A 27,608-nucleotide genomic window follows, 5' to 3' on the forward strand; every position below is an offset into this window, starting at 1 on the left:
GCATTTTTAAGATGCAACTAAGTTATCAGGTAGTATCTTTTTCTATACATGGCTAATTTCAGATTTTAAAAAAATGTGTATCTCTAGGCATGAATGAAATCAATTGGTAATTTTCCTTTCCATTTCTGGTGTAGTTATTGTCAAGCATTAACATTATTGTTGTTACTGTCAAACACTGAGACATACAATTTCCACTCCATAATGCACTAACTATTGCCTACCTTTCCCTACGTAAATAAAGTGGGGTATTTAAAACAATTGAAATTCTCCATTGCCTCTTTCTTCCCTTGATGAAAACTTGGATTTTTTTTACCTTCCTCTCTGACCTTCACACCTCCAATCTTAGTTCTAGCTAAGATAGAGTAGTACTTCTTCAAAATTTCCATAGAATATGTGCCTTCTATAAGTGTATTTTCTATTACATTGCTACTAATTTTCAGAAATTGATAGTAGTTGGCAGAGAAAGCTGGAAAACAGCCCTGACTCTAAAACCTGGACCCTTCCTAGTATCCAGCATAGCCTCTGTACGATAAGGACAGGAAGATCTACATCACAGAGTTCTTTGGGAGATTTATTAAGATAGGACACATAAAATATCCTTCACATGGTCACAAATCTAAATTTTCAAACCAGCTCTGAGAATTAATATTTTGATTAGACATATGGAGAAATAAGGCTAAATGAGGTTAAGACATTTCCTCAAAGACAGAGCTGGGATTCAAATATGCACCTGTCTGACTCCTAAAGTGGTTCTGAACCACCATGTTCTGCATTTTCATATGGCTTCCAGGACTTGGTCCAGTTCTTGTCACCCAGCAGGTCTATAGTAAGAGAGGACAGCCTGGAATATCCAGTGCCTACTCTAAGTCAGCATCATGGCATAATGGAAGAAAATCAGACATAACTGCAAACTATCTGGATTTAAGAATATTTAATTGTGAAGTTTTAACAAACAAATTGATGTCAGTTTCTTACAGTTTACAAAATCTAAATATTCCTTGAGCTTTTTTCCTTAAACTTGTCATTCTCTGTAACCTTTTCTACAAAATGAGGGCAATAGTCTTTAGCACACACAGGACGTGTAATAATTAAAAAGTGCTATGCAAAGGAAAATACTTGGCACAGCTTCTGTGCCATAGAAGTTTCTTCATGAATGTTCCTGTTTATCCCTGAGAAGCCAAGAGGTACCACGAGGGTCTGAGAAGCAGGTGGAGGAGATTCAGATTAGTGTTTCTGGCATGGAGGGATGTGTGTCTCTTACACACATTCTATATGTATCTATATAATGTGTATATATTTACATTTTACAAGAGCATGAACAAATTGCAGCCTGCAGTTCTAACACGTTGCTGAGAAAAGGCTCCTTTCTGTCTACATCTGTACATGGTTCTAACAAAGTCAGCAGCCTCCCTCTTGGAAACACAGTACTCGAGTGAAGTTCCCTTTATCCGGTCGCATAAAGCTAGCTGTATGTAAGATAAAAAGGAGGTATCATTTGCCCCCAGATACACTATGTTATCAGCTCTTTATCCATATATTTTTTTTTCCTGATTTGCTTGATCTTTAAGTCAGTAAAAGTTCTCTGGAAAACATCTGTAGCAAAACTAGTGAAGTAACGTCTGCTATGGCTTCAGATACATTTTTCGTCCAATTCTACTTCTTGGCAGAAACACCCTTCCAAACTCAGGTCAAGTGCTTTTTCAAATCAGTGAAGGCAAGAGGTCAAGACAGATTTTGGAAACAATGACATTAAACTGAACTTAAAATCTAGAAGCCAATGTGAAATTGCACATAAACTGGTTACAAAAGATACCTTTATCTCTCCCTGCCTCACAGCTTGCCCTCCTGCCATCCATTCTCAAACTGCTGATTCCAGACAAAATGTTTTTTCACAGGATGTGTGGCTTTCTTATTTTGCTTTGCCAGGAAGATATTTTCCATCCAGAATCCTCTCAAGCATATTCTATTAGCTACTGTTGTCCCTCTTCCTGCAATATTTTTCTGCATAACACTTACAGTTATCTGACATGCTATATCTTCTTGCTTGTATTTATTATATGCCTCCCCTGCTAGAATATAAGCTATGCAAGAATAGGGTTGTTTGGCCTTGTTTTTGGTGTGGTGGTTCTTTAATATCCAGCATCTAGAAGAGTGCTAGATGCATAACAGTTACTAAAAAATTTTGGTGAATGAATAAATGCATATGTGAAGGGCGTTTACTCTCTCAGTGTGGAGAAACTAGTAACTTATATCAGAATGTTTTTGTCCCTTCTTTTTAGTTTGTTATATATGTTTAATTTTGCTGTAAAGAAATTTACACATTTCTCATTTCATGAATGCAGGAGCCGTTCATTTAGTAAACACTTACTGAACACCACTAATAACCATCCTCTCTCAAATGGCTCTTCTGCTGCCTTCTTTAAAAGGGTGAGTAAGAAACAACTCTAAACATTATTATAGAATAATGTTGTCTCCTCTAGTTAAGATCCTGATGTCCAGAGAGGGAAATCCAACCTATAGCTCCCCTTACTGGATGTCATTTTGACAAGGGTGGTGGTTTCTTAGGCTGTTATAAGATGGACCAGTTTGCTCACTGAGAATTTGCTCAATTAGTAGTGTGGCCATCTGGCCAATTATTGTCACTGGGTTATATGCGTAAATGTCAATGGCTTCCTGGAACTTTTCCTTAGGAGACATCTGGTTGCCTTTTCTCAGTCCATTCTCCTCTTCAGTCCTACGCCCTGTAACATAATGCAACCTAGACCACGAGGACAACGACTCTACCTAGAGATGATAGTCTTTGAGGACTAAAGGAGCCCGGGTCTCTGAGAATGATTGGAATACATTCTCATCCTAGTTCTGAACTACATAATACTAGAGATTTATATTAAAAGAAAACTAAACTTATATCTTACTTAAAACTTTATTACTTGGCCATTTTATAATACCCATGAACAAAACTATTCCTGATAAATGGATTCAAACCAAGCTTATCATTTATTAACTTTATGAACCTGCACATAAATGCAACCCATGGTCTTTAGGTTTCTCATCTTTAAAATAAAGAATACCCAATATATAAGTTTATTGTGGGGATGAAATAAGATAATTGATAACAATAAATTTAGCATTATGTCTGATGCAAAGTATATGTTCAGTAAATAGTAACTTATTTTTATTGCAGACATAATCCCTATATTGCATGGCTTGAATGGAGACTCAGGGAATTTTTTGAGGGTTTCTAGTAAAGAAATATATACTATTATTTTTTCTGTTAAAGCAGATGTGCTGCCTTCATATGTGAGATAATTATATTATCCATTGTGCAAGAGGGAAAATTAAAAGTTTCTGTATCTCAGAACAGAAGTGACTATCTGGCAAGTTATCAATCTTATCCAGACTCAGGTCACACAATCAAGAAAAGAACAAAATAGCATAAACCAGTGCAGTTATTTCAGTTGATGTCCATTTTAAAGCACAAATATTTGTCATGAGACCTAATGTCTTTTGGAAGAGAAATGAGAGATATATCATTGAATGTTTATTGTAACTACAACATTCCAAAACAAAATAGGGCAACTAATGCATATTATTATAGCATTAATTATAATATGGTTAGAATAAAAGAGAAGACCAGGCACCTCTCTCTGGGGTCGCCCGCACTTTTTAAGTGTGTAACTTTGACTTTTTCCCAGTCTTTCAGTGCTCCTCTCTCTGAAGTCACCTGCACTTTCGAAGTGCATAGATTTTCTTTCAATAAAACTTAAATCTTTCAAGGCACCACTCCTCCCTAAGGTCGCCTGCTGCACTTTTTCTCTCTTTAACTTTAAATGAAACTTTTACTTTGCTTCAAAATAAATAAATAAATAAACAAACAAATAAATAAATAAATGAGAAGACCAAATATGGCAAGTTAGCATATAGGCCATGAGATTCAATCTAGTACATGTTATGGGGTAACAGATGTATTTCCAAGTTTCCTACCAAAGAAATTATAATGGGAAACAATACCTGCTAAAGTGGTTATTGTCCATGAGAGAAAGTATATGAGGTTCTCTGAAGATAAAAGAGAGATCTATCACATAAGAAATTTTTTTCACAATAAGAATTAAGGAAAAAATCTTGCCCCCAGAGGGTGATGTTGGAGCTGTAACAATCTCAGAAGAGTAAAGACTTAGGACTCAACTTGGGTGCTCTTTTGTTACCTGATGTTACTTACTCATCTGTTATTCCTGCAAAAAAGAAAAAAAAAATTCCCTTTTAATTAGTAAAAGCTTTGGTAGGTATGTATACCTGAGGGGATGTTATATGAGGTGTGTGTGTGTGTGTTTCTGTGAAAGCATGTATATAGTGTGAAAAGGTGAGAAGTAGGGTGGAACAGATAAGAATTTTAGTTACATTGAATGATGTCGTATGTGCTGAGAACTCCCTTGAGGATAGTACTTCTGAAGGCACACACAGGCATACACACACCCTAACACAAAAACCAATAAACAAACCCCCATTTCTCTGTGATGATCAGGAAAAGTGAACTCAGTATAGCACAAATTTTAATTTCAATCACAAGAATCAATCCTTCCTCACCCCCAAGATATAGGCAATATAGTCAATGAAGCTTCAAGTAAGTACCTAGACTAATCCAGGCTTCAAGTGTCTGACTAAATTCATGTAGTAAGTATGCTTCTTAAAATGGAAAGTTGGAAATTATGTTAATTTAAAAAGCTTATATGAGTTCCTTCCAGATTGGGAAACATTTGAATATATATTATTTACTAATATTCATCCATGCCTACATAAAAATGGCATATATAGGAGAGCAGCTTATTTCCAAAAGTCATTTTTAATGAGGTGGTGAAATAATCTTAAAGTAACTGAACTCAGTTATTTTTATTCGAGTTAGAATTATATATTATGGTTATTTAGGCTTTTGTTTTTCTTCTAGTACATATTAAAATGCTCAGCATAAAATGTATATGCTAATTTCTATATTCTTATTCACATTCAAAACTGGAAGGCCAAGTGGTTAGGGAAGTTGCTTCTTCTCATCACATTCAAAAGGAAGAGGCACTCAGCAAATCAACATAAAATAATAAATTCGCTGCAAATCTTTTCTATTTACAACCCCCATCAGCAATTTTGGAAAGGCTTTCCACTGTCTTCTCCATTTGATTTTGACATGAGAACCAAAAAAATTTTTGTTGCCTGGGGAGAGGCCACAGCAATAAATCCAGAAATTTCTATATACCTCATAAGGAAAATGCACACACACACACACAGTAAATAAGAGAAAGGAACTGTTTCTCCTAGAGATACTCATGTTCACCAGTGTTGGGTAAACCTGAAAATTTACATTTTAATGAATATTCATTTTTATAGTGTCTGGCACATCTACTGAATGACACAGGAAAGCATCTTTCCAGATTGTGTAATTGAAGGAGTCATCTTTTGCTAACCTACATAAATTCTGGAATTTCTCAGGAGATGCTAGAGACATGGAAATTTTCAGAGGATCTGCAAGTGTTAGGTTTGCTCATCTTTATGTTGAACACTGCCCAAAGCACACTGGCGGCTACCAGTGCTGCAAGAACATAGACCTCTCCCAGGCATCCAAGAACCATGCAGACATCTGAACACAGGCAACCAGAATTTTGTTGCATGTTGCTGGCAAATTATATATAATTTTGATATAAGGCCACTTAGCCATTAAAAAAATGAAACAAAATATGTCTGTCTGTTTTTCCCTTGGGTTTCCACTTCTACCAGATTGCCTGGGCTAGCCAGCAGAAAGTTTGAATACGTGATGGCACGTTGAGCTCTACGAGTGTATGCTTTCCCTCTCAGTCCAGCATAACACAATCCTTCTGTGTTGCTGGAGGACAGATCGGGGCACCCTGAGCAGCATCCCTAAGAGGCAGGCTGGCCAGTCCTCCTCTGTGTTCGGGCAACTGCATGAGAATGCTCTTAACCCTGCATTTAACAATTTATTAAGCCCAATGAATGCCACAAATGTACTCAAAATACAAAGCAAGAAGTATAGTAACCTAATGAATGAAGACCTAGTTTCAAACCCAAGTACCAATAATTACTATCTATGGAATTTTAGACAAAGCATGATTTTCTCAAATACAATTTCTCATCTGTAAAATGGGGGAAATAATACTTGCCTTGTTGGTATCTCTCAGCTGAGGACAAATATTATTAAATTGGGTAACACATGGCCCAAGATGATAGTCATTATAGAGATGGTATAGCCTGTTTTGTAGAAATAGAGAGTACTCAGTAAATATTTGCTAACTTAAAACAGAAAGATGGATGTAGTGTAAAGCCTAAATTTAAGGCCCTATATTATGGGTTGCCTTAACATCTGATAAGTATGAGAAGCCTTCAGGTGGCCTAATGACAAGTTCTCCTCCCCACTCCACTCTGTGAATAAGATCCCCTAGCCAAATAACCCTCCTTATCACGGGGACGAGATATAGGGCCTACATCTCTCCGAGTACCAGGTTTCAGTTCCTTGCCAGCCCTTTGAATTCTTTTAACAAGCTGATCACATCCTCCTGCAGGAATCAGGGGTCACCTCACCCTCTTGATACTACAAAGCCTGCCTCCCACACACCTACTTGTTCACCATCTTACCAAGTGTAACCCCAAGCGGCCATGCATGGCTTGTGTTTTTCTATTCGCTGGACTGTGTGTTTATATGATTAATAAATAGCTGTCTCTCTCATCTGTCCAGTATCTGCTGTTTGTGTGTGACCATAGCCATCCCTATAGCCATAGGTAGGAACCTCTCTCTCTTTAATGGGATAAGTAGGCAGTGAATAAAACAATGGGTGAATAAAAGAAAATGAGCGAATGGTGGGGAGGGAAGAAAAGTACTGTATGGCCAGCCAAAACTGCCTCAGAAGTTGCCTCTTCCAGGACAATTGGCATATTCAAATGGAAAGAGGGATCCAATAATATTTTTCAATGTTAAGTCTGTATATGGACTTGGGAACGTTTTTCAAATGCACAATTGAAAACCGGTAATTTTGTGTCTTTATATTAAAAAAAGAAATAGAAGTAAGATCTTGCATGCAATTAATTTTAAGATACATTTCATAAGATTAGCAATGTAACTGGTGTCCTTTGGTGTATCAGTGTGGGTTGGGGAATGTGGGCAGAGAGCCTGGTTTTCATGAAGAAATCTCACTTCTGTGGAGGCTGACATTTAGCGATTTTGTATTAGTTATGTCTTCTTTGAATTGCTCAGAGGACAGAAGGGCTTCATAAATACAAACTTCATTAAATGTGCAGACTTGGTGGTGGATTTGAGATGAAGAGGTGGGAGAGCCCATACTGCCATGTTCTTCCACAAATCAGTGTGGTTAAATCAGTGAGCAAGTCGTGATAAATCCGCTGCTCAAGTTCATTCTCTATTTTAGGAAGGTGCTACATATAATCAAAATACTTATGAAATAGTCCACTCTGTCTCTACAGGGAATCATCATGATAGGAATAGCAGAATTTTCTTCACTCCAGTTTCCTTAGAACCAGAATTAAACAAAATAAATAACTTCCTCACTTCTAAAATTTTAGTTTATTGCATTAATAAAAATAATTGTTCTCAGTCAAAAAGTCTTGCATTTATACCCTTAATCTGCCATTATGCCGGGATATGACCATGGCAACAGCAATCTCTTCCATATAACTGAAGAAAAATGGCAACTGTGGGATGTCTCCCAATCTCCCTCAACTCAAGTATACAATAATGACTCCATCGTTAATTACTTTTTAAAATGATATATGTGTATATATATATATATATATATATATGTATTTATTCATCAGTATTGTCCAAAATGTCTGACATTCACTGAGCATTACTTCTATTCCCTTTCCACCATTAATTCCATCTTGAAAGGATTCTATAAGAAAAGATACTGAGATGTCCTATTTCCAAAGAGTCACTCTACCATGCCATCCTAATCCGTTTCTCATTCTTCAAGCTCTTCCAGGACATGAGATTTTCATTCTCATTTCATAAGGTCAGAGATACTATTTCTGTAAAAACAAGGAGTTTCATTAAAATTTATCTGGGCTACAAAGTGATAGTGCTGGATGCTGGTCTGATCTTTTAATTGCTTATATGCTGTAATTTAAGTTTTAAAGGAAGCATTACCCAATCTCATTCCACTGTTCTTTGATTATTGATATGTTATATAATTTTTTAGTTGGAATAGATTTTATTGGATCAGCCCAATAGAAAGCAAAGCCTTGTGAGGGAACAGGATATTAGCCAAATGAGTTTTTATTATAAACATCAATCCTGTGTGTGTGTGTGTGTGTGTGTGTGTGTTGTGGTGGGGTTGAATATGGTTTTAAAATGAAAGAAGGAATAGAGAAAGTAGGATGGGAAGGCATCAAACACCACCATTTACAATGCTGTTTTGTACAGGAAGAGCTCTGGCTTTGAATCTTGCTTGTACAATTTATATACATTCAAATGATTATATCAACACTCAGCATTCTCTACATCCCTCTCTGATTTCCCCCGTTATTACCCTGTCCCTACCAGGAACATTGAGCAGCACATAACCCAGTGCTTATTTTTCATGAATGGCTTGAAGTCAGTAAAAAAATAAAACAGCAACAAGAAAAAAATGAAGAGCCCTCCCTGTCCCCACCTGCTGCCCACCCTAACCCAGTTAGTATTCTTTTGGAAAGGGTTCTTCAACTTGTTTTTTGTCTGTTTTTAACCCTGGTCATATATGTGAAGGTTTCAGATACAGTCTTTCTTTTCTTCTTCAGTTACAGACTCCAGAGAAACTAGAAATTAGCAAGAGCCTGACATTTTATAATATAGATAGAAGAGAATGTAAAGGAAAATTGAAGTTTTGCTGGGAAACCCAGAAATGGAGATCATCTTTGTTTGATCTTTATTGTGTTACTGAACCAAAAGAAAAACTTTGAGAATTGTTTCTTGTTCATTTGTTTGTTTGTCTTTGACCAGTTTCCCGAATTTGAATATCACTGCAGTGGAATGTGGATTTTGCATCCTTTGGGAGTATCATGAGCGAGGAGAGAGCAGGCCATTATTATTTGAAGCTGGATTTGGTACTTGATAAAGATTATTTTGTTTCATCCAGAGGCATACAGGTCATTATTTCCATTTTTGGAAAGGTAACTGGTGATCCTAAGAGATAAATCAGACTTCTAAAAACCCATATAGGCAAGATATTAACCCCAGATCTTGGGATTCCAGAGCCTATGCTCCTCCTGCTACCCCACTATTGCCCCATCATGAGACACTAGAAGTCATTGTTCTCTCTATCCACTCCTGTCAATCCATTCAGTTTATATCCTAAAGTAGATTTTCCTGAGCATTTGCAAAGGGATTAAGCACATTTCCTCTATTGCAATATGACTGTAAGCAAAGCAAGAGGCAAATATATTTTCCCCTTGAACTGGATACTTCCCCAACTAGAGGTTGATTATTTGAGAATCTGGGTGGGTTCCCAAAAAAGACCAAAGTAAGAACAGCTACCTAGATGGTTGTTAGCCTCCTCCTGGCCTGCCCTGTGTTTAGGCATCTCATTTTCAAGATGCTCTTAAGCAGTACTTCCATGGAAAAATTTCCATCCCTGAGATGATTCTATCAATTGAGGTCACTTCTTCAACTCTATATTGAAATGGATGCATTGTGTTCTACTGAGCAAAAAAGAGAATATAAAAATAAATAAGATTAGGGCTTTGCCTTCAAAAAGTTACAGCCTAGTGGGGGACTTGTCTTGTACACGAACACTAAACATAATTTCCTAGGGTTCTGTTTCATATCATTCACATTCTTATGCCTTCTCCCCAAAGTAAAACCTAACCAATCTCATAAATAATTTATTATAATAAATCAACCCTCTTTTGCAAACAAACAATTGATTTTTAATAAGGACTCTCTGGAGAAAATAATAAACCAAATGAATAACTCCCAAAGAAGGAATTTCAGGAATTCCAGCACATTGCTTACAGAGATTTGACAGAGATAATAACATAGCATCCCTCAAGTGGCATCCACCTATTTTTGTCTACATATATGACTAATCCTGGTATGTAATATGTCATTTCTCAGTGCAATCAACTAAATTTGGAGCCAGAAAGCCTGACCCACTTCCTGGGTGAGACTATGGCATTTTTTTAATATTCACCTTTTACATATAAGTTACTGTGTTTGATATCTGTACAAGGTGGTATTTCAGGAGGAAAGCTGTCTTTATGTGGCCTGAATAATGTCAGACTTTTCACATTATTAGTATGCAGGCTTTGGGTTAAGGAACAAGGTTGCCAGCAGACTTGAAGATGTGTTTAGAATACATGCGGTGCTAAGAACCTTTTCAGTGATTCACAGCAGTTACAATTTTTGCTTTTATTAAGCTATAGCAATTGGAGAGGAAAGACGCCCTGCTTTTTCTTTAGGGAGGAGGAGATAAGGAGAAGCCTAATATCTTCACCCAAAATCAAAATACTGAGTATATGCAAATTTGCCCTTTTATTATATGAACTAAATTGTTCATCTCCACACAAAGAGAGGAAGAAGGGACTCCCAAGGTCATGTTTTCTGAATGCTTTATAGTATGAGGACAGTTCAGTGACCTTTCTGAAATACAGGCATATTAATATCAACCTGATTTTTATGGTCACACAAATCAATGATACAAAAAGAAAAAGAAAAAAGTTTAGAGACCAATTAAACCACTTAAAATAAGCTATTATTTCTCTATTTTAGTAAACTTTATGTAAATATCTACATAAGCTGTTTCCTTCAATCCTCCCTTAGACATTAATGATTGAAGCCTGATAATCCTCTGAAGACAAAATAATGAGATGAGGAAGAAAAATGTTTTCATGTCCACTTTTGAAAGCTAGTAATTTGGGAAGCCCTTTGAAGATACTGGCTCAGGGAATATGCTGTATAGAAAAGAAGCATAAGAATATTGCTAATATTGTTAATATTTTAGGAAACTTGGAAATTATATTATAGACTAAATTAAGACTATTTTTCAGGTTTTATACTTAGATATAGAAGAACTATAATCATGAGCAAGTATAAAGATAAATATTTTTAAACTACCTTAATAAAACATTCAGAAATAAGAATATTTGTGCCACAAACATAGCTTTAAATATGAAAATTTAGAATTCTCGACTAGTGAGGTTTCAGGAATGTTTACTTTCTGGGAGGGTGCTAGGAATTTCTTTGGCTCAGAATCATTCAAAAGTCTGCAGCACAGAAAGAATATCTTCTGAAAATGTGTGATATCACGATGTTTTCCTTGATTATAAGAGCAATAATGTCCATTTGGAACATTTATGTATAGATATAATTAAATGTACATTTCTTTCAACTAAAGATAGGCACTATTAACAGTTTAATTTTATATTTTAAGAACTTTGAACACAGTTAAAATAATATATTTGTATATTTTTTCATTTAAATGTAAAATGTAATAGGTATTTCTTTATAAATAGAGGTTTTACTACAGAAAGATCTCAAATTTATATTTTCTTTAAAGAAAACATGAATAAACACTCATCTTCCATTTTGGTTTAGAATCAACCAGCATTCTTTTTTGTTTTGTTTTGTTGTTGTTTTTTGTTTTTGTTTAAAAACTAGCAATCATTTTTTGAAAAGATGGAATAGTTGATGTACAATATTACATTGGTTTCAGATGTACAACATAGAGACTTGATAATTGCATATGTAAGTAGATGCTTGCCATAAGTGCAGTTACCTAATTACCATACCAAGATACTATAATATCATTGGTTATATTCTCTATGTTGTACTTCCATTCTTAAGACTAATTTATTTCACAATTTGAAGTTTGTACATCTTTATTCCCTTCATCAATCTCACCCATTCCCCATCCCCCTCCTTATGGTAACCAACAGTCTATTGCCTATATTTGTGGGTCTATTGTTTGTTTATTTGTTTTTTAGATTCCAAGTATAATTGAAATCATATGGTATTTGTCTTTCTCTGCCTGGTTTATTTCACTTAGCATGATACCCTCTGGGTCCATCCATATTGTCATAAATGTCAAGGTTTCCTTCTTTTTTGTGGCTAAGTAATATTCCAGTGTGTTTATGTACCACAAACTCCTTATCCATTCATCTATTGATGGACACTTGGGCTGCTTCCATATCTTTGCAATTGTATATAAATAATGTTGCAGTGAATGTAGGTGTGCATATATGTTTTCAAATTACTGATTTTGTTTTCTTTGGATAAATTCCCAGAAGTAAAATTGATGGGTCATATGGTATTTCTATTTTTAGTTTTTTGAGGAACTTCCATACTGCTTTCCATAGTGACTGTTCCAATTTACATTCTCATCAACAGTGCAGGAGGATTCCCTTTTCTTCACATCCTTGCCACTTGTTATTTCTTCTCTTTTGGATAGTAGCTATTCTGACTGGTGTGAGGTGATACCTCCTTGTGGTTTTGATTTACATTTCCCTAATGATTAGTAATGCTGAACATGTTTAGTGTGTCTGTTGGCCATCTATATATCTTCTTTGGAAAAATGTTTATTCAGGTCCTCTGCCCAGTTTTTAATCAGATTATTTGTTTTTTAGGTGTTGAGTTATATGAGTTCTTTACATATTTTGGATGTTAGCCCCTTATCAATATATCATTTACAAATATATTCTCCCATATATCAGCCAGGATTCTTGATTCTGGTCACCAGAAGCTGAGAGGAACTCCCTGTGTTTACTGAATTTTTTAATAAATAGAACTGAAAGATTTGGGGGAAATATAAGAAAGAAACTAGGGATAAATATAAAAGCATGTCATAATAATATATATAGTATGCATAATATAATGCATACTAATATATGCATACATAATATAATGCATAGTATAACATATATGCATAATAAATATAAAAGCATATATAATAATATACATAATAATATACATTAGTAATATTACTATTACCAATATAGTAAAAGAGTTATTGCAGCTCAACTCTTAGAAACTGACTTAGAAACTATCCAATTCAATAAAACAAAAGTTATCTCATTTTATACTTCTTATAAATGAAAAGTGGGTACCTCTGCCATGTACTGTGACAGAAATTTTCTCAAACATGACTTAATTTAAAACCTCAAACAACACATATGAATGAAAAATATTGCTCCTCATGTTAACACACTGCCTCTCAATAACCAGTAACAATAATAATAACAACCATTTTAGTACCTATCATTCAAGTACTAAATTGGGTACTTACTTTGTGTTTAAATTGATTAACTAATTTAAATTTAATCTCAAAACAATATCATGGAAAAATTTATATTTAGATAGATATTTCACTGAACACAGAGGCTAAGAAAGATTAAGGTCATGCAGCCATTAGATGAAACTGTCAGGATTCAAACTCAGTCTGATATCAACATCTGTACTTTCTCCTTCAAAGCACCGTGGTACATAACTGTCCTGAAATGTTAACAAAGTGAGCAGCCTTTCTACCTGATGAGATGAGACTTCTGCTTGAAAAATAAAAATCAATATGCCTGCCTTAAACCCCACTCTCCTAGAATGATCTCTTGTTTTTCTTGGCTTTTGATTCTCAAAAACCTCTCATTTTAATATGAATTACTTTAGGGCATGAAAAATCTTAACAAGCAACACCTAAATTTGTGGAGGAGCATATTATCACAACTGACAACAAAATAAAAGCCAGTCCCTATGAAATGGAACCAGCTAAAGGGAATTAAAAGTTCATATGAGATTAACCAATGATGTGATAACTGTATACACCTATTACAATGGCCAAAATCCAGAACATTGACAACACTAAATGCTGACGAGGATGTAGAACAACAAGACCTCTCATTCATAGCTGATGGGAATGGAAAATGGTACAGCCACTTTGGAAGACAGTTTCACTGTTTCTTAAAAAACTAAACATACTTTTACCTACCATCTAGCAATCCTATTCCTCAGTATTTATCCAAAGGAGTTTACAACTTTTGTCAACACAAAATCCTGCACATTGCCAAGACTTGGAAGCAACCAACATGTCCTTCAGTAGGTAAATAGATAAATAAACTGGTATATCCAGACTACTGAATATTATTCAGCTCTAAAAAGAACTGCATTATCAAGTCATGAAAAGACATGGAGGAAACTTAAATAAGAAGCCAATCTGAAAAGGCTACATACTTTATGATTTCAACTATATGACAATCTGGAAAAGGCAAAACTATGGAGACAGTAAAAGGATAAGTGGTTGCCAGAGAGTTGGGGATGGAAGGGATTGGAAAAAAAACACTTGCGTGCCAGAAAGAAGGAGGACATCAGGAATGCACTTGTACACATTGCCTTGGCTTAGTCATGTGTATGTATGTACAGATAGATGAAGCAAAACGTAGGTTATAAGCATTATTTAGCTAGAAATAATTCACCCAGTATGTAGAATAATTATTTATTTTGACTTGAGAATTTTTCAAGAGGCCGTTTGCATGAATCTCATTTATTGGCTAATCATTCCATCACGTCTTTTCTACTTTGCCTGGATGATAAGCACTGGCTCATGTGCCACTCTGAAAACAGAGCCAGTAATAGAAATCACTGCATGAGATCCTTTTATGGGTTGTTCATGCTACAAAGGGACCAGCAGAGGTTGGTTTTTTTTCTTTATTTCTAAGTTAACATCTTTTTTGTTTCTTGCTGTCACAATTTTGTCAGTCTTGCCTCACAACTTCCTGTATCTACCAGCATTTGGCTGCATCAAGTAAATTTATTGTTTTCCCTGCTATTCATTTTCTTGTCTACTTCCTTGATATTTCCAGACAAAAATGTTGTTTTATTTTTCCCTCAAAAAATGGTACATTTAATATGTTTTCCTCTTCATTCTAAAGGTAGGCACTATACATTTACCCTCAAGCTTGCAAAAGTAAATACATCATTGATTTTTAAAGTTAGTCTCACATAAAAGCATTTCTCTTTCTTGGAGTTGTGTTGATTTTATGTAGAGCATAAAAAAATCTATCTATCTCTGATGGTTAATTTTATGTGTCAAATTTACTGAGCTATGGGATGTCCACATTTCTGGGTATGTCTGTGAGAGTGTTTCCAGTATAAATTAACCTCAGAGGCCCCCTGGTTCTCAGGCCTTCAGATTTCAACTGAATTGTATCACTGCCTTTCCTTGTTCTGTAGTTTACAGAAGGCTGATTGTGGGGTTTCTCAACTTCCATAACCATGTAAGCCAATTCCTCTAATAAATCTCCTCTTATTGGTTCTGTTTTTCTGGAGAACAATAATGCATCATCTACCTATTTATCTATCCACAAACATATATATTATTTTACATATATATAAATATATGTATATATAGTATATCCACATATATGTTATAACTATCTTCTAAATTAAAAATAAAAGTTCAGTGAGATTTTGTATGTAAAGTGCAAGAGATTGCTAGGCAGTTATTTTTATTAAAGTGCACATTATTTAATCCTTGGTATATCTATTTTAGAAAAGTCATATGAAGCTGTAAAGAAAGGTAAAAACATAAAAAATAAAACATAATTTGAAGCACATATTTGTCAGTTTTGCTACTTCATGTTATTGTTGTTTTAAAGTCAGTCTCCAATAAAATAGCCTCTGTGGGTATATTAGGGTTCTCCAAAGCCAATAGGTTCATTCTTTATCTAAGGAGAAAGAAAGAGATTGACTGTAAGGAATTGGCAGGGAAGGCCCAAGATCTGCATGTGGCAAGATGGAGACCCTGGAGCTTCAATGGTACAGTTTCAGGTCTCATCCAAAGTCCTGAGAACCAAGAAAAGTGAATTGTTTAAGTTCCTGTCTGCATGCAGGAGAAGGCTGAGGTCCCAGCTAAACAGTCAGGCAAGAGGAGCTCCCACTTACTCAAACGTTTTGTTCTATTCAGGTCTTCACTTGATTGGATGAGATCTAATCACATTAGGGAGGGCAATGTGCTTTATTTAATTGATAGATTTCCTTTTAATTTTATTTATTATTAAGATTTCACATGAAAACATTGTGGTTGGTTACTTCATTCACCCATATTATCTAGCCCCCCCCCACCCGATTGCAGTCACTGTTCATCAGCATAGTAAGATACCACAGAATCACTACTTGTCTTTTCTATGCTACAAGGTCTTCCCCGTGAAGCACCACACCATGTGTGTCAATCATAATGCCCCTTAATCCCCTTCTCCATTCTTCCCCACACACCTTCCCCAACCCCTCCCCTTCAGTAACCACTAGTCCCTTCTTGGAGTCTGTGAGTCTGCTGCTGTTTTGTTCCTTCAGGTTTGCTTTCTTGTTATATTCCACAAATGAGTGAAATCATTTGGTACTTGTCTTTCTCTGCCTGGCTTATTTCACTGAGCATAATACCCTCTAGCTCCATCCATGTTGTTGTAAATGGTAGGATTTGTTTTCTTCTTATGACTGGATAATATTCCATTGTATGTATGTACCACATCTTCTTTATCCATTCATCTACTGATGGAAACTTAGGTTGTTTCCGTATCTTGGCTATTGTATATAGTGCTGCCATAAATATAGGGATGCATATGGCTTTTTGAATCTGTGATCTTGTTTTCTTTGGGTAAATCTCTAGGAGTGGAATTTCTGGGTCAAATGGTATTTCTACTTTTAGTGTTTTGAGGAACCTCTGTTTTGCTTTCCATAGTGGTTGAACTAATTTACATTCCCACCAACAGTATAGGAGGGTTCTCCTTTCTCCACATCCTCACCAACATTTGTTGTTGTCTGTCTTTTGGATGTTGGACATCCTAACTGGTGTGAGGTGATATCTCATTGTGGTTTTAATTTGCATTGCCCTGATGATTAGCGATGTGGAGCCTTTTCATGTGCCTGTTGGCCATCTGAATTTCTTCTTAGGAGAAGTGTCTGTTCAGATTCTCCATGCAATTTTTAATTGAGTTATTTGATTTTTGGGTGTTGAGGCATGTGAGTTCTTTATATATTTTGGATGTTAACCCTTTATCAGATATGTCATTTATGAATATATTCTCCTATACTGTAAGATGCCTTTTTGTTCTACTAATGGTGTCCTTTGCTGTATAGAAGCTTTTTAGTTTGATGTAGTCCCATTTGTTCATTTTTGCTTTTGCTTTTGTTTCCCTTGCTCAAGGAGATGCGTTCAGGAAAAAGTTGCTCACGTTGATATTCAAGAGATTTTTGCCTATGTTTTCTTCTAAGAGTTTTATGGTTTCATGACTTACATTCAGGTCTTTGATCCATTTTGAGTTTACTTTTGTGTATGGAGTTAGACAGTAATCCAGTTTCATTAGCTCATATGTAGCTGTCCAGTTTTGCCAACACTAGTTGTTGAAGAGGCTGTCATTTTGCTATTGTAAATCCATGGCTCCTTTTTCATATATTAATTGCTTGGGTTTATATTTGGGCTCTCTATTCTGTTCCATTGATCTGTAGATCTGTTCTTGTACTAGTAACAAATTATCCTGATTACCGTGGCTTTGTAGTAGAGCTTAAAGTTGGGGAGCATAATCCCCTCAGCTTGATTCTTCCTTCTCAGGATTGCTTCGGCTATTCAGGGTCTTTTGTGGTTCCATATGAATTTTAGAACTATTTGCTCTAGTCTGTTGAAGAATACTGTTGGTATTTTGGTAGGGATTGCATTGAATCTGTAGATGGCTTTAGGCAGGATGGCCATTTTGACAATATTAATTCTTCCTATCTATGAGCACAGGATGGATTTCCCTTTATTGGTGGTTTTCAGGGTATAGGCCTTTCAACTCCTTGGTTGAGTTTATTCCTAGGTATTTTATTCTTTTTGATGCAGTTGTGAATGTAATTATTTCCTGATTTCTCTTTCAGTTAATTCATCATTAGTATATAGGAATGCAAAAGATTTCTCTGTATTAATTTTGTATCCTGCAACTTTGCTGAATTCAGTTATTAGTTTTAATAATTTGGGGATGGATTCTTTAGGATTTTTTATGTACAATATCACGTCATCTGAAAACAGTGACCATTTAACTTCTTCCTTACCAATCTGGATGCCTTTTATTTCTTTTGGTAGTCTGATTGCCGTGAATAGGACCTACAGAACTATGTTAAATAAAAGTGGGGAAAGTGGGCATCCTTGTCCTGTTCCCAATCTTGGAGAAAAAGCTTTCAGCTCTTCACTGCTAAGTATGATGTTTGCTGTGGATTTGTCATATACAGCCTTTATTATGTTGAGGTACTTGCCCTCTCTACCCATTTTGTTGAGAGTTGTTATCATGAATAAAGGTTGAATTTTGTCAAATGATTTTCAGCATCTATTGAGATATTTGTGCGATTCTTGTCCTTCTTTTTGTTGATATGATGTATAATGTTGATGGATTTTTTAATATTGTACCATCCTTACATCCCTGGAATAAATCCTACTTGATCATGATGGATGATCTTTCTATGTATTTTTGAATTCATTTTGCTAATATTTTGTTGAATATTTTTGTATCTATGTTCATCCGGGTATTGGTCTGTAATTTTCTTTTTTGTGGTGTCTTTGCCTGGTTTTGCTATTAGAGTGATGCTGGCTTCACAAAGTTTGGAGGTATTCCCTCCCTACTTTTTGGAAAACTTTAAGGAGGATGGGTATTTGGTCTTCTTTAAATGTTTGATAACATTCAGCGGTGAAGCCATCTGGTCCAGGCATTTTAGTCTTAGGTAGTTTTTTGATGACCAATTCGATTTCATTGCTGGTATTGGTCTGCTCAGATTTTATGTTTCTTCCTAGGTCAGTCTTGGAAGGTTGTATTTTTCTAGAAAGTTGTCCATTTATTCTAGGTTATCCAATTTGTTAGTATATAATTTTTCATAGCATTCTCTAATAATTCTTTGTATTTCTGTGGTGACTATAGTGATTTTTCCTTTCTTATTTCTGATTATATTTTTGTGTGTGTACTGTCTTTTTTCCTTGATAAGTCAGTTAGGAGTTTATCTGTTTTATTTTTTCTAAAAACCAGCTCCTGGTTTCACAGATTCTTCCTATTATTTTATTCTTCTCAATTTTATGTATTTCTGCTCTGATCTTTATTATGTCCCTCCTTCTACTGACTTTGAGCCTCATTTGTTCTTTTTCTAGTTTCATTAATTGTGAGTTTAGACTGTTCATTTGGGATTGTTCTTCTTTCTTGAGGTAAGCCTGTATTGCAGTATACTTTCTCTTAGAACTGCCTTTGCTGCATCCCAGAGGTTTGGGTTTGTTGAGTTGTTGTTTTCATTTGTCTCCATATATTTATTGATCTCTGTTTTTATTTTGTCACTGATCCATTGATTATTTAGGAGCATGTTGTTAAGCCCTCCATGTGTTTGTGGGCTTTTTAGTTTTCTTTTCCTAATTTATTTCTAGTTTGATACCTTTGTGGTCTGAGAAGCTGGTTGTTACAATTTCAATCCTCCTGAATTTGCTGAGGCTCTTTTTGTAGCCTCACATGTCACCTATTCTGGAAAATCTTCCATGTGCACTTGAGAAGAATGTGTATCCTGCTGCTTTTAGGTGGAGTGTTCTGTAGATGCCTGTTAGGTCAGTCTGTTCTAATGTGTTGTTTGGTGCCTCTGTCTCGTTTATGTTTTCTTTATGGTTGATCTCTCCTTTGGAGTGAATGGTGTGTTGGTGTCTCCTAAAATGCATGCATTGCATTCTGTTTCCTCCTTTAACTCTGTTAGTATTTGTTTCACATATTTAAGTGCTCCTATATTGGGTGCATATATATTTATAATAATTATATACTCTTGTTGGACTGAACCTTTCATCATTTTGTAATGTGCTTCTCTGTCTCTTCTTACTTTGTTTGTTTTGAAGTCTATTTTGTCCGATGTAATAGTGTAACTCCTGATTTTTTCTCCTATTATTTGCATGAAATATCATTTTCCATCCCTTACTTTTACTCTGTGTCTGTCTTTGGGTTTGAAGTGATTTTCTTGTAGGAGCTATATAGATGGGTCTTTTTTATCTATCAATTCTGTAACACTTTGTCTTTTGATTGGTGCATTCAGTCCATTTACATTTAGCATGATTATTGATAGATATGTATTTAGTGCCATTGCAGATTTTAGATTCATTGTTACCAAAGATTCAAGGACAGTTTCTTTACTATCTAACTTAACTCGCTTGTAATTCTACTTCAAACACAATCTAAAGGTCCCCTTACTTTTTTCTCTCTTCTTTTTCTTCTCCTCCACTCTTTATGTATTATGTGTCATATTCTGTACTCTTTGTGTATCCCTTGACTGACTTTGTGGGTAGTTGATTTAATTTCACATTTGCTTAATAATTAATTGGTCTCCTTCCTTTACTGTGGTTTTATTTTCTCTGGTGACAGCTATTAAGCTTTAGGTTCACTTCTATCTAGAGCAGTCCCTCCAAAATAAAGTGTAGAGATAGTTTGTGGGTGGTAAATTTCCTCAACTTTTGCTTATCTGGAAATTGTTTAATTTATGCTTCAAATATAAATGATAATCTTTCTGGGAAGAGTATTCTTGGTTGGAGGCCATTCTGTTTAATTGCATTGAATATACCATGCCACTCCCTTCTGGCCTGTAAGGTTTCTGCTGAGAAGTCTGAGGATAGCCTGATGGGTTTTCCTTTGGATGTGATCTTTTTTCTCTGTCTGGCTATTTTTAATACTCTGTCTTTGTCCTTGATCTTTTTCATTTTAATTATTATATATCTTGGTGTTGTCTTCCTAAAGTCCCTTGTTTTGGGAGATCTGTGCACTTCTGCAGCCTAAGAGACCATTTCCTACCCAAGAATGGGAAAGTTTTCAGCAATTATTTCCTGAAAGAGACTTTCTATCCCTTTTTCTCTCTTCTTCTTCTTCTGGTACCCTTATAATATAAATATTGTTCCATTTGGATTGTTCACACAGGTCCCTCATTATTTTTCATTCCTAGAGATTCTTTATTTTCTCTCTGCCTCACTTCTTTGCATTCCTGTTTTCTAATTTCTATTTTATTTACCATCTCTTCTCCCTCATCTAATCTGCTTTTAAATCCCTCCACTCAATGTTTCATTTTAGATACTGTATTTTTCAAATTTTCTATCTCTGTCTTGAATTCCTCCTTGAGATCTTGAATATTTTTCTGTCTTTCCATGAGCCTGTTTATGATTTTTATTTTGAAATCTTTATCAAGAAGATTGGTGATTTCAGTTTCACTTAGCCCTCTTTCTGGTGTTTGAGGGATTTTGGTTTGTACCAGGTTCTTTTGCCATTTCATATTTGTAATGATTACTATGGAATAATAACTTTGGGTCAGCAGCATCCTCTAATGCCCAGAAGCTCTACTCTCTGGAGTTTCCCAGCACCTGGATCAATGGTGGGGGTCACATGTTCATGGCACCAGTGCCTGTTGGGAGGAAAGTGTGCTTTCCTGCTGCAATGCCAGCCTCCACTGCCAGAGCCAGTGAGCCAAGTGCACAGGAAGCAGCCTCTGTGCTACATCTCTGTAGCTACCATGGGTGGGGCTGCCCTCTGGCTGGCCTGGCAAAACGGCAGGGTCAGCAGTTTTGCAATCCAGGAGGAAGGAGCTGCAGGGTGTGTATTGCTGTGGAGCACCTTGGTGCTCTTTGCCAGTGAGGGGGATAGAGCATGTGAAACTCCTGAAGTTCCCAACCTGCTGGAGTGAGTGCCCAGTCGATTTTGTCCACCTGCCCTTTCTCCTGAGCAGCAATCTCTGTGTAATCCTCTCCCCTTTAGCAGCCTTCTCAGTGCTGGAAACTCTTTCAAAGTGCCTGCCTTTCTTCATCCTGGAGCAGCCAGTTGTGAACACCTGTTCTCCACAAGTGGCCAAATTCTCAGTTTCTCCAAGTATTCCACCTGTGTTTGCTTTCCAACCCCAATAATCTCCAGAGTACCATGTAATGTGGTTTTGTGCTCCCAGAGCTTATCTCCAGGACTAGGTATTTGGCAGTCCTGGGCTTCTACTCCCTCCCCACTCCATTTCTCTTCCTCCCACCTGTGAGACTGGGTGACAGGATGTCTTGGGTCCTGCTGGATCATGCCTTTCCTAATTTACCCTTTTCTGTGAGGTCTTCTCTTTTCCCCAGATGTAGGTATTCTGTTGTAGTCCTCTTTTGTGTCACTCTTTCAGGATTAGTTGTATTTGCTGTATTTTCGAATTTTTTTTTTAGAGGTTTCTGCCTCACTTCTCATGCTGTCTGTCATCTTGTTTAATTGGCATACTATCATTATTAAATATGTTTTGAAGTAATTCTTGTTAAAGAAGCTAATAATCAATTATGAATTAATTTTTATCCCTCAAGCATTTATTGAGTACTTATACATTCTTGGCCATTATGTGTGTGTTAGAAAGATAATTATAGTAAAAATAAATACAGCACAGCTCTAGCTCTTTGGGAGGTCAAAGCCTAATGTACTTGGTAAAATGTGGTTCTTGAAGTCACCTATGTCAGCATTCCTGAGGCCTGGCTAAAACACAGATTTCTGGCCATCTACACAGCCATATAGAACCAGAAAATGGTAGGGGGTGTGCATCTAAAAGGAAAATGAACACTTTGGTTTTAGGAATCACTGATTTAGTTGGGAAATCATATGTACAAATAACTACTATACCACATGATGATTTATGCACTGTGGTTACATAAAATAGCAGGTGACTAGTTCTATTTTAGCTAAGTTGAAGAAGATACCCCAAATTAAGATGCACCAAGTATGTGAAGAAAAAGACAGGCATCTAATAGCTACTGCATTGATGAACTCACTAGGCTGAAATTTCCCTCAAAGCCTAGATGTCCCCATAGCATGCAGATGTTTGTTTAGAAGAGTCTTAGAGCTTTGTTCTATACCCAGAGTAAGATAAATTCACTCCTGTTTTCTTCTAGTGCTTGTATACTTTCATTTTTTTACATTTAAATCTCTGTACCATTTGTATTTGAAATTTACCTTTGAGTTACTATGGGGAACAAGTGTTTTTATTGCAGTACTATTTGAAAATACAAAGGATCAATAACTTTCTAAATGTTCAAAATAGGTGATTGGTTGAATTAACTAGGTACATAGACACAAAGTACTCTGAAGCCTCTGTGAAGGCCTTTGTGAATTGATATGGATTGGTGCCTAAATGATGCTAAGTAAAAAAGTAAACTTCAAAAGAATGTATGTGTATGTATATATGTAAATATATGTAAGCATATACACCCTCATTCATGTGTATATATGACCTGAATGGAATTAAGAATGAGAGAATGGTTTACTTTAGAGGTGAAAAATATCAAGCATTTATTTTACTGGTGAAGTAAATGAGACTCAGAGTCAGATAGTGCCTGACTTGAAGGTCACAGATCAAGTCAGAAGCAATATCTTCTACACCAACAGGCTTAGAATGAACAGTGAGAAAGCATGAGTCCCCTTGGAATGAGTATTAACTATGGTGTCTTTATTGTGCTGACATTCCAGAGGCAGGTACTTTGCCCTCCAGTACCTACTGGCAGCTGCCTTAGCAAGAGAGCAATTTACCCACAAGTTACCTCATTACACCACTTGCTTCAGAGAATAAATCAGGTAGGTGATTCTGAAAAGGTAGGTGGGAGTGATAACCACAGGCTGCTTCACCTCCAAACCATGAGAAATAGAATTTCTATGACAAACAACATTCTTCTCTAGCAGGTCATTTATTATTCCGCACATTGTGTCCATTTATAAGATTTTGCTCCTTATTTGAATTCAGAAATAAAATTGGAAATCATAGAACTGTGGGAGTAGCTGAACATAGCTTTCAATTTAAAAGAAAAGTATATTGATTACTCCCTTGGATGCACATAGAAAATTATTCAGAGTGCATCATAAATTAGTTTTCAAAAAACCCTCAACAATTACTCAACATAATGCAATTCACAAAACAAAGGTAGACCTTGTCTCATTTTTTACTGTGTAGTAAAGGGAGGACAAATAGATGAAGCTGCACAAAAGATTAGGAGATAATACTAATTCATTCACTATGGGTGTGATTACAAGTTAATTTTTCAGAACTTCATTCATCCAAACATGTTTAAAATATCTTTCTTACTAACTTTGCATTTCCAAATCCGTAACTAATTTTCCCATTAAATAAATAAAAACAGAAAATCAATATATTGGTTTTAAGGCATCCAGGTGGATCAAACTCATTCATTACACAGAGCCTGAAGTTAGGTCAGTAATATTACAAGTCTTTGCACAAGTACACCTGCACATGTGTGTGTATGTGCAGGACAGAGATGTTTCCCGTGTGATGCTCTTCTTTCCTCAGATGCTATCAAACATAGGGAAGAATGAGGGCCCAAGGGCAGTTTATAGAAGAATCTGTCTCTCCTTAACTCCACATATCCATAAACAGGGTTTCATTACTAGGGTCCTAGCTCCTACTCTATCCAACCTTTTTAACAATTCCTCAGTCACACTTTAGGCTAATTCACTCTTTTTAAAATGGTTTAAATGGGTTAAATAGTTTCTGCCATTCCTGTCTTACTTCTGCCCTTCACAACATAATATTTTGAAATCTGTTTACTTTTTAATAATACACAGTTATCTTACTACCAATTCCAGATTTGAGCATCCTTTAACCAAACCTGCCTAAATGATCTGATTTCCAAGTGAATACATACATTATAGTATAACCAGAAGTAGCCCTTGCTTTTAGCTTGGGAGTGCAGGACTACGACATGAGCATGAAAGCTGAAACTGTGCAAATTGATCTGAAGAATCAACTAGAAAAATTACAAATATCCTCTGACCTTTGTAACTTTTTTCTCCAAACATCAAACATTCTCTTACTGGTGATTATAAATATGCAGGAAATAAAAAACAGTAAAACTAGTATTTAATTAGAATATTGTTATTTTAAAAATTAGAAACATTGAGAATTTGAGTGACATATTTCTTTTTAAAAAGAAATGAACTATCAAGGATTGTTTGAACAGTACTTGACTTCTCATTACATAATGGCAGAACAGAACAAGCATCTTTTCTATAACTTGGTAAATTATTAAGTTCCTTTCTGAGTTGGGCTCAACTTCGAACACTTCAACCTTTGTGTAGTCAATGTGAAATATCCCTGGGAGTTGTTTCCCTGGGAAGATTTTTGCCAATGTTACTTCCTCTAGGATATCTCCATCCTTCTCACCACAACTATGTTCAATTACTGTCGATTAGTAAGTGACAATTGATAAGTCTGCATTCACTGATTTCCTCTAGCAATCTCTAGAATAATAGCAGTATTAACATATCCGTAGTCAGTGTGTTTCTTCCCCAAATCCATTTATGTTCTGCTTGAATTTCACTTTCAGCATTACTTTTCATTTATTTGCCCTTTCATCTTTGTTGGCTAATACCCTCTACTGATTACCCATTTTTGTAAAATTTCAGTGGATTTATCACTGGAGGGAAGGAGGCAACCCAACTACACATTTTGATATCTCTGTATGAACTAAATAACAAATGTGCAGTAAATAATTATTGACAAATCTTGAAAGAGGTGATGTAATTAGTCACTGATCATGATGTATGTCTGTTATTCACAAAATGATCTGTGATTTGTGGACTCAAAAGCCAGCAGTGAAGTTTGTAGTTTATGTAATTACTACTAGTTAATATACTTTGATTACCGAAATTTGGACTATACTGTTGAGAGACTGGTGTTATTTCACTCAATTGTGGTAACTGAAATTCATACATATTAAAACATGTAAAGCAAGGACTGTCTGTATATTTTTACATATATCAATATACATGTATTTATGCATGCAAGCTTTCTTTAAATATGACAAAACTTGTTTAAAAATAATTTAAGGCAGATGGTCCTAAAAATTAGTTTTCATCGTTAAGATTCCTTATCCTTGAAAATTGCCGTAACAGGTGTGATGAAACAGCAATCTGAAACTTCAAAGCATATGACAGGAACCACCTTTCATAGCCAACTGCTCCTTGGCTACTATCAACATCAAATAAAGATGTTCCATGTAAGCTAGAGTGAAGGTTATCTTTTGTCCTATAAATAAACAGATGTCAGTGGCCTTTAAATCTGGAAAATTCCATTTGACTTGCTAAGTTTACTTGACGCAAAAAAGGAGTTAAAGTCCATCAAAGCACATACCTCAACTAACTGTCATTCAAATAATGAAATGTTTCTATGTAGCATTGAACTTCATGTTCTTAAGGGAATAAAATACAAAATGACTGCTTGCTATTCAGTAACACCTTCACATATATCTGTGATTAATCATCAGAGCAACTACAGAATATTGGAGAAAACTCAAGAGAGAGCCTCTGAGACACCTCTTACTCAGGCAAGATGGCCTTTGGCTCATAGATTCAAGATTCTTCTACACACTGATAAGTGCCACTGCTGTTCATCTTCTTTTCATTCTTGTCCTCTTCCCTCTGACATCACCAGGACAACTTGGAATCACAGAGCAATTATCTGTTACCTGAGCTCTGTCAATGACGTGCACTGATGAAAAGATCATCCATGTGATCTACCATCCATAGTGGCACCATCAAACACTTAGGAAATACAAGCCTGAGCTGGGTGGGAGTTTGGGAGGAACTGAAAGATTATAAATAGGTCTGAGAACTATCCAGGTTCTGCTGGGGGATCAGGGAGAATTATAGATAGAAAAACATTGCTACTATAAGCTCAGTTCTTATGAAGTCTGAGGCTAGAGATGACAGAGCTTCTAAGGTCAGTAAAGGTAGTCTAATGAAGAAGCAAAGAGCAGTTTCAACAGGTTGGTTAATAGTGGTCCTTTACCAACAGTAGATACAAAATGGGAGATGGGTTTTCACTGATATCCCACAATGGAATTCAGAGACAGCCCTCAAATAATACAATTAAAAGCTACCTGAGAAATGTGAGCACAAAGTCACCCCAAAGTCAGACACAAAAATGGTTGTTCTTGAGAACACCTGACACATAGCTTCCCACTTTCTAAGGTTGCAGATCAGTTTTAGTTTTCAATGTGGAGAAAAATCCAATGCCAAGTAAAATGGACTACCTCTGGAGTGGGCATTATGATAATAGCTGTCTAGTTTGCTATAATGAAAATTGTAAGGCTGCTACCAACTTTAGGGGAAAACTGAATGGTGATAGATTTAGAAAAGAACTGTACTCTGATTGATCAGGACTGTTCATCACAGGTGGGAGAAGCATGAGTCACAGCACAGGTAGAGTGTATTTCCCAATCCGGGCTAACCCCATTGTAGAGGTCTGAAAGATGCTTCATTTTCAGTCAGAACGTTAAAAGGATAGAAATCAGACAAGACTGTATAATTTATCTCAGGGGTCTCACTCTCCGACAATTCTTCCTTCTGCCTTTCTTTTTTTTCTAGTGGGGCATTACAAGTACCTTAACTGTAAGTGGAGAACTTCAGAAATACTTATCTCTGGGGTGAGTTAGAAGTTATTCTTGGAGTATGCCAGGATTACAGAACAAACAGCACTTTTGTATAAGAAAATTCTATTTGCTTTTCTCTCTAGACTTAGAATAACAGGGTGACAGTGCCCTGGCTGTGTTTAATTATTTACATGAGGGCTATTAGAGTGGTAGTGAGTCCTTACT

Source organism: Manis pentadactyla, chromosome 2 (assembly GCF_030020395.1).
Source record: "Manis pentadactyla isolate mManPen7 chromosome 2, mManPen7.hap1, whole genome shotgun sequence".
Classification (NCBI taxonomy): domain Eukaryota; kingdom Metazoa; phylum Chordata; class Mammalia; order Pholidota; family Manidae; genus Manis; species Manis pentadactyla.